The sequence below is a fragment of the Phyllobates terribilis genome, unplaced genomic scaffold (assembly GCF_046119375.1).
Source record: "Phyllobates terribilis strain yellow unplaced genomic scaffold, ASM4611937v1 Scaffold_3__8_contigs__length_932513732, whole genome shotgun sequence".
In the NCBI taxonomy this organism is placed as follows: domain Eukaryota; kingdom Metazoa; phylum Chordata; class Amphibia; order Anura; family Dendrobatidae; genus Phyllobates; species Phyllobates terribilis.
In genome coordinates, this window is record NW_027362763.1 from 660482687 (window position 1) to 660493279 (window position 10593).

Genomic DNA, 10593 nt, shown 5'->3' on the forward strand with positions numbered 1-10593 from the left:
ATGCCTCTGAGATAGGCACGACAGTCCCTGTCCCTGGCTGGAGTGGGGGGAGGGAACACTGAGGAAGGGGAACCCTGTAGTGCAGGAGCAGGGAGGAAGCAGTTCCTGGGTGCATTGAGAAGGGAGTATAAAAGGTGGGCACCATCTTAGTTCAGTGCAGAGAAGTCTGAGCAGAAGTGGCAGGGAGCAGGGGCTCTGCATGAGCTCTGCTCCGGAGGCGGGCCTAGTAACAGAGGCCCAGGCCTGGAAGAGGGAGAAGGAAGGAAGAGGAGCGGAGAAGGCTCCAGGAACGAGGAACGAAGGGATCCCAGGGGTGCGCACGGGCGAGTCGCCACCGCACGCCCGAATCCACCTGCGTGGAGGGGTCAGGCCAAAGGGGGAGACCATTCCCCGAAACTAGTGGAGGCAGGAAACGACCCTCAGCTAGAAACCGGAGGCTGTGACATTTTATGTGGCGCAGCCCCTCGCTACACCCGCTAGGAAGGCACCACATAGGGTCAGGGAAACTGGCGCCAAGTTTACCAAGAGGAGGCCCGAGGCAGCCGGACAGAAGGGTTGGTAAGAAAGGCCAGACAAAGGACACACAAAGGGGGTCCTGTGAAGTGCTCCAAAGTTATCTGGGAGTTGTCTGAGCCCCTCACCTGGTGAGCACAGTACGACGTGGGCAGCCGTTACCTGCAGACGTGGTCTGGATAATAAGAACTGTGAGTAAAGGCCCTGAACTGCATCACTGACTCCGTGTCGTTACTGCTGCTGCCCTGCACCATCACCCCCATCCTCCGCATACACTGCCCTGAGGCTATACTCCTCCCGTGGGGAGTTATGCTACGCTCTGCTGCACCCACAACACCAGCCTCAGCGGTCTGCCCTGTAGCGGCGGTTCACTCTGACCGCAATCCACGGGTGGCGTAGTCGGACATTTAAACATCAAAACCACATAAATAGTTCCGCCACTGGTTTGACCGCCCTGAGCCACGGAACCGGATCGCCGCCACGAAGACTACAACCACCAGCATCCACCAAAAAGGGTCCGGCTCCGGGTGTCCCAAGGCCCAGGGGGCGCGTCAGAACATTTTCATCACCTTTCACAATCACCAATGGGACAAGGCAGTGATGTCCTCTGTCCCCTCTCTTATACATCCTAGTGACGGAGCACCTGCTCTCATCAATTCGCCATAACCCCAATATTAGGTGGATTGAGGTGGGAGGCACCGAGTACAAGTGCTCTCTATTTGCTGATGATGTCCTAGTATATATCACTCAATCACATATATCCATCCCTGCTGTTATGGCTGAAATAGATCACTTTGTTACATGGTAAAATTTTAAAATCAATGCAGCGAAGTCTGAGGCCCTCGATGTCTCCCTCCCCAAATCCATATAGGATTCCATCCAGTCCAACTTTCCCTTTGCCTGGCCCTCACAGGGTATCAAATACTTAGGAATTCCTATTCATAGAGACCTCTCCCATCTATGTTATCTTAATTTTGGGCCCTTTATTGAACAACTCCATACAGACCACGGTTGGCAAGTTAGAACTGTAAGATTCACTACGTGAACCACTGGTGTTTTGTGGAAAAGCACATGTACACCGCGTTCCAAATTATTATGCAAAAAGTGTTTAGGAGTGATAAGGGAAGAATTTGTTTGTTTGTCAGTTAAACTCATTGATGGTGATGTGTGTCAGGGCTCTTTATATCACTGTAAGCAATTGCAGACACCTGTGCTAATTAGTTTGGCAGGTGTGTCCAATGAAAGGCAAGACTACTTAAGAAGGCTCTCTCACATTATTAAGCAGCCTACATTTTCTGCCAAAATGGGAAAGAAAAAGGATGTGTCGGCTGCTGAGAAGCAACAAATTGTGGAGTGTTTAGGTCAAGGCATGACTACAATCAACATTGTGCGATGATCAGGATGAAGTGTCTTGGCAATCAAGAAGTATGTAGCTGATTCACAGTACACACGTGTGCGTGCTGATAAGGGCAAATTGAGGACTCTTTCCTACAGGCAATTACGTCAGGTTAAAAGAGCAGCAGCAAAAAAGCCTTGTCATAGCAGCAGACAAGTTTTTGAAGCTGCTGGTGCCTCCAACGTCCCCCGAACAACAAGATGCAGGGTCCTTCAGAGGTTTGCAGCTGTGCATGCGCCATCCTGTCGACCTCCTCTATCCACTTCACACAAGCAGAAACGGCTCCAGTGGGCCAAACATTACATGAAGACTGATTTCAAAACTGTTTTGTTCACGGATGAGTGCCGTGCAGCGCTCGATGGTCCAGATGGATGGAGTGGAGGATGGCTGGTTGATGGACACCCCACGCAAACACGGCTACAGCGCCAACAAGGAGGAGGTGGAGTAATGTTTTGGGCTGGAATCATGGGGAGAGAGATTGTCGGCCCCTTTAGGATCCCTGAAGGCGCTAAAGATGAACTCCATAATGTATGTGGATTTTCTCAAACAGCACTTCCTGCCATGGTTCAAGAAGAAGAACCGTGTATTTCACAGCAAGATCATTTTTTTGCATGATAATGCACCATCTCATGCTGCACATAAAACATCTGCATCTCTGGCTGATATGGGCATAAAAGGGGACAAACTTATGGTGTGACCCCCATGCTCCCCTGACCTCTACCCCATTCAGAACCTTTGGAGCATCATTAAAAGGAGTGTCTATGATGGCGGGAGGCAGTTCACATCTAAGCAACAGCTCTGGGAGGGTATTCTGTCCTCATGCAAAACAATTGAAGCAGAAACCATCCAAAACCTGACAAATTCAATGGACGAGAGAGTTCAGAAGCTCCTTTCGAACAAGGGGTCCTATGTGAAAATGTAACATCACCTAGAATAAAGTTTTGAGTTGAAAACTGTTTGATTTCAGTTTCTAACAACCTGCTAATGCTTATAATTTCAAAAATGACCATTTTTTTGGTCTTTATTAAAATGAAAAGGTTGATCGAAAAGTTTGGGGGATCTAAGAGTGTGGCAACCCAGTAGTCATGATTACTTCGAATTCTGACAATATGAGGGTCATGCTGCAGGTAGTGCAGCAAGAAGGCACTTATGTGTCTTGCGCATCTCGGAGCCCCAAAATTATTTTCCGGGCTAGATGCAGCTAAAAATTATTTTTAATTTTAAATCTGGTGGAGCTTATTATAGATGGCCTAATAGGATCAGTGCTGCACACTGCTACAAAGCCCAAATTATTTTCCAGTCAAGATACAGATAAACATGATTAGTAATTTGAAAGCTTAAAACGGTTGGTAGGGTGATTTTAACCAATCATCAAGCTTTTACTCTCCCCAGGATGACACAGGGGTAGAAAAGTCGTTTCGGATCCATGATTTGTTCATCTTTATGAACGTGAGTCTGTCTACATTATCAGTGGAGAGCCGCGTGCGCTTATCTGTCAGCACACCACCAGCAGCGCTGAACACACGTTCAGACAGAACGCTGGCTGCGGGGCATGACAAGATCTCCAAGGCGTAAGTGGCTAGCTCCGGCCATTTATCCAGATTGGAAGCCCAAAAAGAGCAAGGGTCCAGTGACACAGTCGTGGCTTCAATGTTTACTTGGAGATACTCCTGTACCATCGTCTCTAGGCGTTGACTATGTGTCAGACTTCTTGTCTCCTGTGGCCTTGCAAAGGATGGGCTAAAAAAGTGGTGAAATGATTCCGCAAAATTGATGTTACCAGCAGATACTGTGGTTCTGTTACGGTTTGAGTGCTGAACACTTGACGGTCCCACGGTTGGCAAGTTGGAACTGTGAGATTCACTACGTGCACCACTGGTATTTTGTGGAAAAGCACATGTAAGATTCTGCAACAGTCTCTGCTGATACTCCTGCATGCGTGCATCCCTTTCTATGGCAGGAATAATTTCTGCAAATTTACTTTTGTACCGGGGATCTAACAGTGTGGCAACCCAGTAGTCAGGATTATTTCTAATTCTCACAATTCGAGGGTCATGTTGCAGGTAGTGCAGCAAGAAGGCACTCATGTGTGTTGCGCATCCAGGAGCACCAAGTCCCTGTTGTGTTGGTGGCGAGGTAACAATCATGCTTCCTTCCTCTGTCCTCTCCCCCCAACCTCGCACAACAGAAATGTGATCAAGGTCTCCCTCATCTGATGAGTCTTCCATCAGTTCGTCCTCCACTTCTTCCTGGGCTCCTGCACCTTCCTCACTAGTTTGGCTGCTACCATGCGCCCTGGTAAAACCATCTCCCCCACCCTCACATGCCTGCCGCCTTGGTGCTGCCGACCGTCTGGACCTTGCAGATGTTAGCCCTTCCGCATACAACTCCTCCTCCTCTACTTCCTCCACCTCCTCTTGTGCCACCACCTGACTCCGAATTCTGTTTAACATGTGCTCCAGCATGTAAATCACCGGAATAGTCATGCTGATAATGGCATCGTCAGCACTAAACATCTTCGTCGCCATTTCAAAACTGTGCAGAAGGGTGCATAGGTCCCTGATCTGAGACCACTCCTCCAGCGTGATTTGCCCCACCTCTGAATCTCGTTGGCCCAGGCTATACGTCAGAACGTATTGCACCAGGGCTTGTCGGTGCTGCCACAGTCGCTGCAACATGTGCAGAGTTGAATTCCACCGGGTAGGCACATCGCATTTTAGCCGGTGAAGTGGCAGGCCCAACGACTTCTGTAGAGATGTAAGTCGCTGAGCTGCGGGATGCGAACGGCGGAAGTGAGCACACAGCGACCGTGCCCTCTGCAGAAGGCCATCTAGTCTGGGATAGTGGGCTAAAAATTGCTGGACAACCAGGTTCAACACGTGAGCCATACAAGGCACGTGTGTGACATTGCCCCGGCGAAGGGCCGCACCCAGGTTTGCAGCATTGTCGCACACGGCCTTCCCTGGTTTCATAGTGCATAGTGCATACTTAGTAAAGCCGAATAAAGACTTGCGTCCATCAAGTTCGACCTGTTAGTTCTGTAATTGCTAAAGTTGATCCAGAGGAGGGCAAAAACCCCAAATGATTTGGCCAATCTTCACCTGAGGAAAAATTCCCTCCCGACTCTGAAACCAGCAGTCAGAATAAATCCCTGTATCAACCTACTATTTTATTCTATTTTTAAGTATACGCTGAAATCTGCCTGGTATCTAGAAATGCATCCAGTCCCCGCTTGAACTGGTGTAGTGAATCCGACATTACCGTCTCCTCACTCAGTGAATTCCATATTCTCACTGCTCTTACCGTAAAGAACCCCTTCCTATGCTGGTGCTGAAACCTTTTCTCTTCCAGTCTTAGTGAGTGCCCTCTTGTTACCGTAATATCCCTCCTTTTGAACAAATCCCGGGCAAGGTCTCTATACTGTCCCCTAACATATTTGTACACATTTATTATGTCCCCCCTCAACCTTCTCTTTTCCAGGCTGAATAGTCCTAGTTTTGCCAACCTCTCTGGGTATTGCAGTCCCTCCATTCCCCTTATTAATTTTGTTGTCCTCCTTTGTACCTTTTCAAGCTCATTTATATCCTTTCTATATATTGGGGCCCATAACTGAGCACAGTATTCCAAGTGTGGTCTGACCAGTGCTTTGTACAGTGGAAGAACAATGTTCTCCTCCTTTGCAGCTATACCTCTTCTGATACATCCCATTACCCTGTTTGCCCTTACAGCAGCCGCCTGACTTTGGGCACTCCAATTTAGTTTGCTATCAATCAAGATGCCCAAGTCCTTCTCCATCTCTGAATTCCCCAATGATTTCCCATTCAGTGAGTACTGGTGACTTACATTTTTCCTTCCCATATGTATGACCTTACATTTCTCCTCGTTAAACCTCATTTGCCATTTAATGCTCCACCTACCCAGCTTATCCAAATCCCTCTGTAGGTCTGCACTGTCCTCTTTTGTATTAATTGTTTTACATAACATTGTGTCATCTGCAAATATTGATATTTTACTATTTATCCCGTTGACTATGTCGTTAATAAAGATATTAAATAACATTGGGCCTAGTACAGACCCCTGTGGTACCCCACTAGTGACGCTTACCCAATCTGAGTATATTCCATTTATAACCACCCTCTGCCTTCTATCCTTTAGCCAGTTAGCTACCCACTTGCAGACATTTTCCCCCAGCCCCATCATTCTCATTTTGTATACCAACCTATTATGTGGCACGCTATCGAACGCTTTTGAGAAGTCGAGATACACGACATCCACTGGTTCCCCCTGATCTACTCGAGAGCTCACCTCCTCGTAGAAGTCAATCAGGTTTGTTTGGCAGGAGCGATTCCTCATGAATCCATGTTGGTTCGGGGTTAATAGATTATTAGCATCAAGATGCTCCATGATTGCCTCATTAATAAAGCCTTCAAAAATTTTGCCCACAACGGACGTCAGACTCACCGGCCGATAGTTTCCGGCGTCACTTTTTGCTCCCTTTTTGAATATTGGCACTACATTCGCCTGTCGCCAATCAAGTGGCACAGACCCAGTCTCAACAGAGTCCTTAAATATAAGATATAACGGTCTGTCTATCACATTACTTAGTTCCCTTAGTACCCGTGGGTGTATGCCATCAGGTCCTGGTGATTGGTTTATTTTAATGTTACTGAGGCGTTTCTGTACCCCAGCTTGGGTTAGATTTGTCATACTTAGTGGAGGATTAAGTTTGTCACTTCTCATTTCTCCTGTTAGTTCTTTTTCCTTTGTGAAAGTTGACGAAAAAAATTTATTTAATAGATTAGCTTTATCCTCATCTTTCTCTATGATTTTGCCTTCATCACTTTTTATCGGTCCAATATTATTCGATTTAATCCTTTTACTATTTATATACGTAAAGAACAGTTTGGGATTTGATCTACTTTCCCTAGCAATACGTCTCTCTGTTTCCTCCTTCGCTATTTTTATTTGTTTTTTGCAGGTTCTCGTTTTTTCCTTGTAACACATTAGTGCCTCCTTACTGTTTTCCTGTTTTAATCTCTTGAATGCCTCTTTTTTGCTATTTAACGCCCCTTTTACGTTCTTATTCAACCATATTGGTTTCCTCTTATTTCTGGCCCTTTTATTCCCATACGGTATATACCTCTCGCACTGAGTATTCAGAATTCTTTTGAAGGTTTCCCATTTACTATTCGTATTCCTTTGATTAAGAACTTTGTCCCAGTCTATAAGTTGAAGGTTTTCTTTCAGCTGATCAAACTTCGCCCTCCTAAAGTTTAATGTTTTAGTTGTTCCCTTATTGATAACCCTACTGAAGGGCATTTTGAAGTCGATAATATTATGGTCGCTATTACCTAGGTGCCCCCGTATCTGTACCTCAGTTATTCTATCAGGCCTATTAGTCAATATTAAGTCCAACACGGCCTTCCCTCTCGTTGGTTCCTGCACTAGTTGGGAGAGATAATTATCCTTGATATTTGTCAAGAACCTTTTTCCTTTCTGCGATCTACAGGTTTCTGTTTCCCAGTCAATATACGGGTAGTTGAAGTCCCCCATTACAATCACCTCATTATGTTTTGCTACTTTGTCTATTTGTCCTAATAGCAGATTCTCATTCTCCTCTGTTATATTTGGTGGCTTATAGCAGACCCCCAGTAATATTTTATTATTATTTTTTGCCCCCTCTATCTCTACCCACATGGACTCGACCCCCTCTTCTCCCTCTCCTATATCTTCCCTTAGTCTGGGCTTTAGACGTGACCTTACATATAAGCAGACTCCTCCGCCCTTCCCCTGTTTCCGGTCCCTTCTAAATAAACTATAATCTGTTAAATTTACCGCCCAGTCGTAGCTATCGTCTAGCCAAGTCTCTGTTATACCTACGATGTCATACCTCTCCTCCGATATAAGCGCCCGCAGCTCATCCGCCTTATTGGTCAGGCTTCTTGCGTTGGTCAGCATGCAAGATAAAACTTTGGGGTTATTTAGCATCCTATTCTTCTCTAACGATCTAACTGTACTATCCCCACCCCCCTCTCCACCCTCATTATATTCACTTCTCCCCTTCCTCCTTGCTTGCCTCACATCCCACCTATTTCCTTGGTTCCCCCCCCCCCGTCTCTAGTTTAAAAACTCCTCGAACCTATTAGCCATCTTCTTCCCCAGCACCGCTGCACCCTCCCCATTGAGGTGCAGCCCGTCCCTACGGTAGAGCCTGTAGCCGACAGCGAAGTCGGCCCAGTTCTCCATGAACCCAAACCCTTCTGCCTTGCACCAACTCTTTAGCCACTTATTCACCTCCCTAACCTCCCGTTGGCGCTCCTGTGTGGCTCGCGGGATTGGTAGTATTTCTGAGAAAACTACCTTGGAGGTCCTTGCCCTAAGCTTCCTACCTAGATCCCTGAAATCATTTTTAAGGACCCTCCATCTACCACTCACTTTGTCATTGGTGCCAATGTGGACCATGACCGCTGGGTCTTCGCCAGCCCCACCCAGTAACCTGTCAACCCGATCCGCGATGTGCCGGACTCGAGCGCCAGGGAGGCAGTGGAGACAACCATTCATGAAATTGGTTCTCCAGAGCTGACCACAACTCCTCAGCTGTGTGACTCACATTTCCCAGACATTTCAAAGTAAAAACCGCCTGATGACGTTGAGCCCTACTGCCAGCATAGTAAGGAGGTGTGCAGGATTCCTTCTGCGCAGTTAGAAAGCTTGTGGCATGACCAGACAGGCTTTGGGTGCAGGTGGAAGACCGAGAGGAGGTTGAGGAGGCAGAAGCAGTGGAGAAACTTTGACATAAAGAGGATTGACGCACAACTCGTGGGGACGGCAAGACTTGGACAGCAGCCCCTTGTCCTGCTGTCACCATAGTTACCCAGTGCCCAGTCAGCGACATGTAACGCCCCTGTCCATGCCTACTCGTCCAAGTGTCTGTGGTGAAATGCACCCTGTCACACACAGAGTTTCTCAAAGAAGTGGTGATGTTGTGTGTGACATGCTGGTGGAGCGCAGGCACACCTTTCTTTGAGAAGTAGTGCCGACTGGGCATCTGGTACTGGGGCACTGCGACGGACATAAGGTCTCGAAAATCCTCTGTGTCCACCAGGCGGAAAGGCAGCATTTCTGTAGCCAAGAGCTTGCAGATGGTGAAATTCAACCTCTTAGCTTTCTCATGGCTAGGAGGAAATGGTCTTTTACTTGTCCACATCTGAGGGACCGAGGGCTGGCTATTGTGCTTAGACGGGGTTGATAAGGGTGTCCCCGGCAAACTGCCGGTCTGTGAGGAAGATTCAGGCGGACATGTTAGGTTGCCTTGATCCAAAGGTGGTGCTATCGATGTCGGACAGCGCTCAACACCAGCTGGTGTTACCACCTCCAAAGAAAATGATGACCTGCCAATCACGCTGGCTGTTGCGGGTAAAGAGGTGGCAGGTCTGCGCCCCAAAACAGGTGTGACTGCTGTCCCCCCAGTCGCAGAGGATGAAGAGGCCGCGGATGCACAAGATATGGCAGACGGTGGTTGGCCCAGCCGGCTAGGCCGCATTGTAGCACACTGAGCTTCCCACTGCAACTTATGCTTTATGTCCATGTGCCGGTTCATGCATGAAGTACTCAAACTATGTATTTTTTGGCCTCTACTTAGCTTTTGCTGACAAATGTTACAGATAACACGAGTTGGGTCATCTTTATCGATCTGAAAAAATGCCCAGGCTATGCAAGGCTTAGCACCCATGCGACCTGAAGAGCCACCACGACTTGTGGTGAGAGACAGAGTTGTGTTTGAGGATGCAGTTGTTGACGTGCTTCCAGTACTACGTCTCTGTCCAGGAAGGCGCAACCTGACCTCGTCGTCACTAGCATCTTCCTCCACCTCCTCTGCTGACCTCATCTCTTGGCTGACTGTGGGTTGACAGTAAGTGGGATCTCCAACCTCATCATCATCACCCTGTGCGTTATCACACCCGTCGTCCTCAGAGCCAACCTGTTCCTGCCCTGACAAAAAACTAAAGTTGTCGCTCCAATCAGGTATTTGAGTCTCATCATCGTCTTCCTCATTGTCTCCACCAACAGGAGTTACAGTTTGGGAATGAGGGTCTACATTATGGTCAGAACCTTCTGCGTCTGGTCCTGGATCCGACTCATAAAGATTCTGGGCATCAGTGCAGATCATTTCCTCGTCTGGATTCACAGAAGCGCTGGAGTCGACCTCTGATTCCCAGGCTATAGTATGAGTAAATGTAGCACCCCGAGGACTCGGCTGCTACAGGAGTATTGCACCTCAAACCAGAGGTGTGGTATTCCACTCCCGGGTAAGGATGGAGTGTGGGACAGAGCTCAGATAGCTGCATGCACTACACTCACCCCATTTCCGGGGGACAGAACAACGGTACTCCCACCAGATAGATGTGCAGGTACGACAGCGTCTGTCCCTGATTGGAGTGGGGGGGGGGGGGGAACATCCCAGTAGTGTAGGAGCAGATAGGGGAGGGACTCTGGGCATAGGTAGGAGCCCATTGGGTGCTAGACACCTGGGCTCGGGTGTCAGAGGGAGTATATAAGGTGGGCACCATCTTGGATTAGGGAGTCGAGTCTGAGGAGAAGCTGAGGGAGAGTTCAGCCAGAGAGGGCTGACAGGTAGCTGTGGCTCCGTCTGGGCCCAGCTCCAGAGCCAGGCCTGAAGCAGA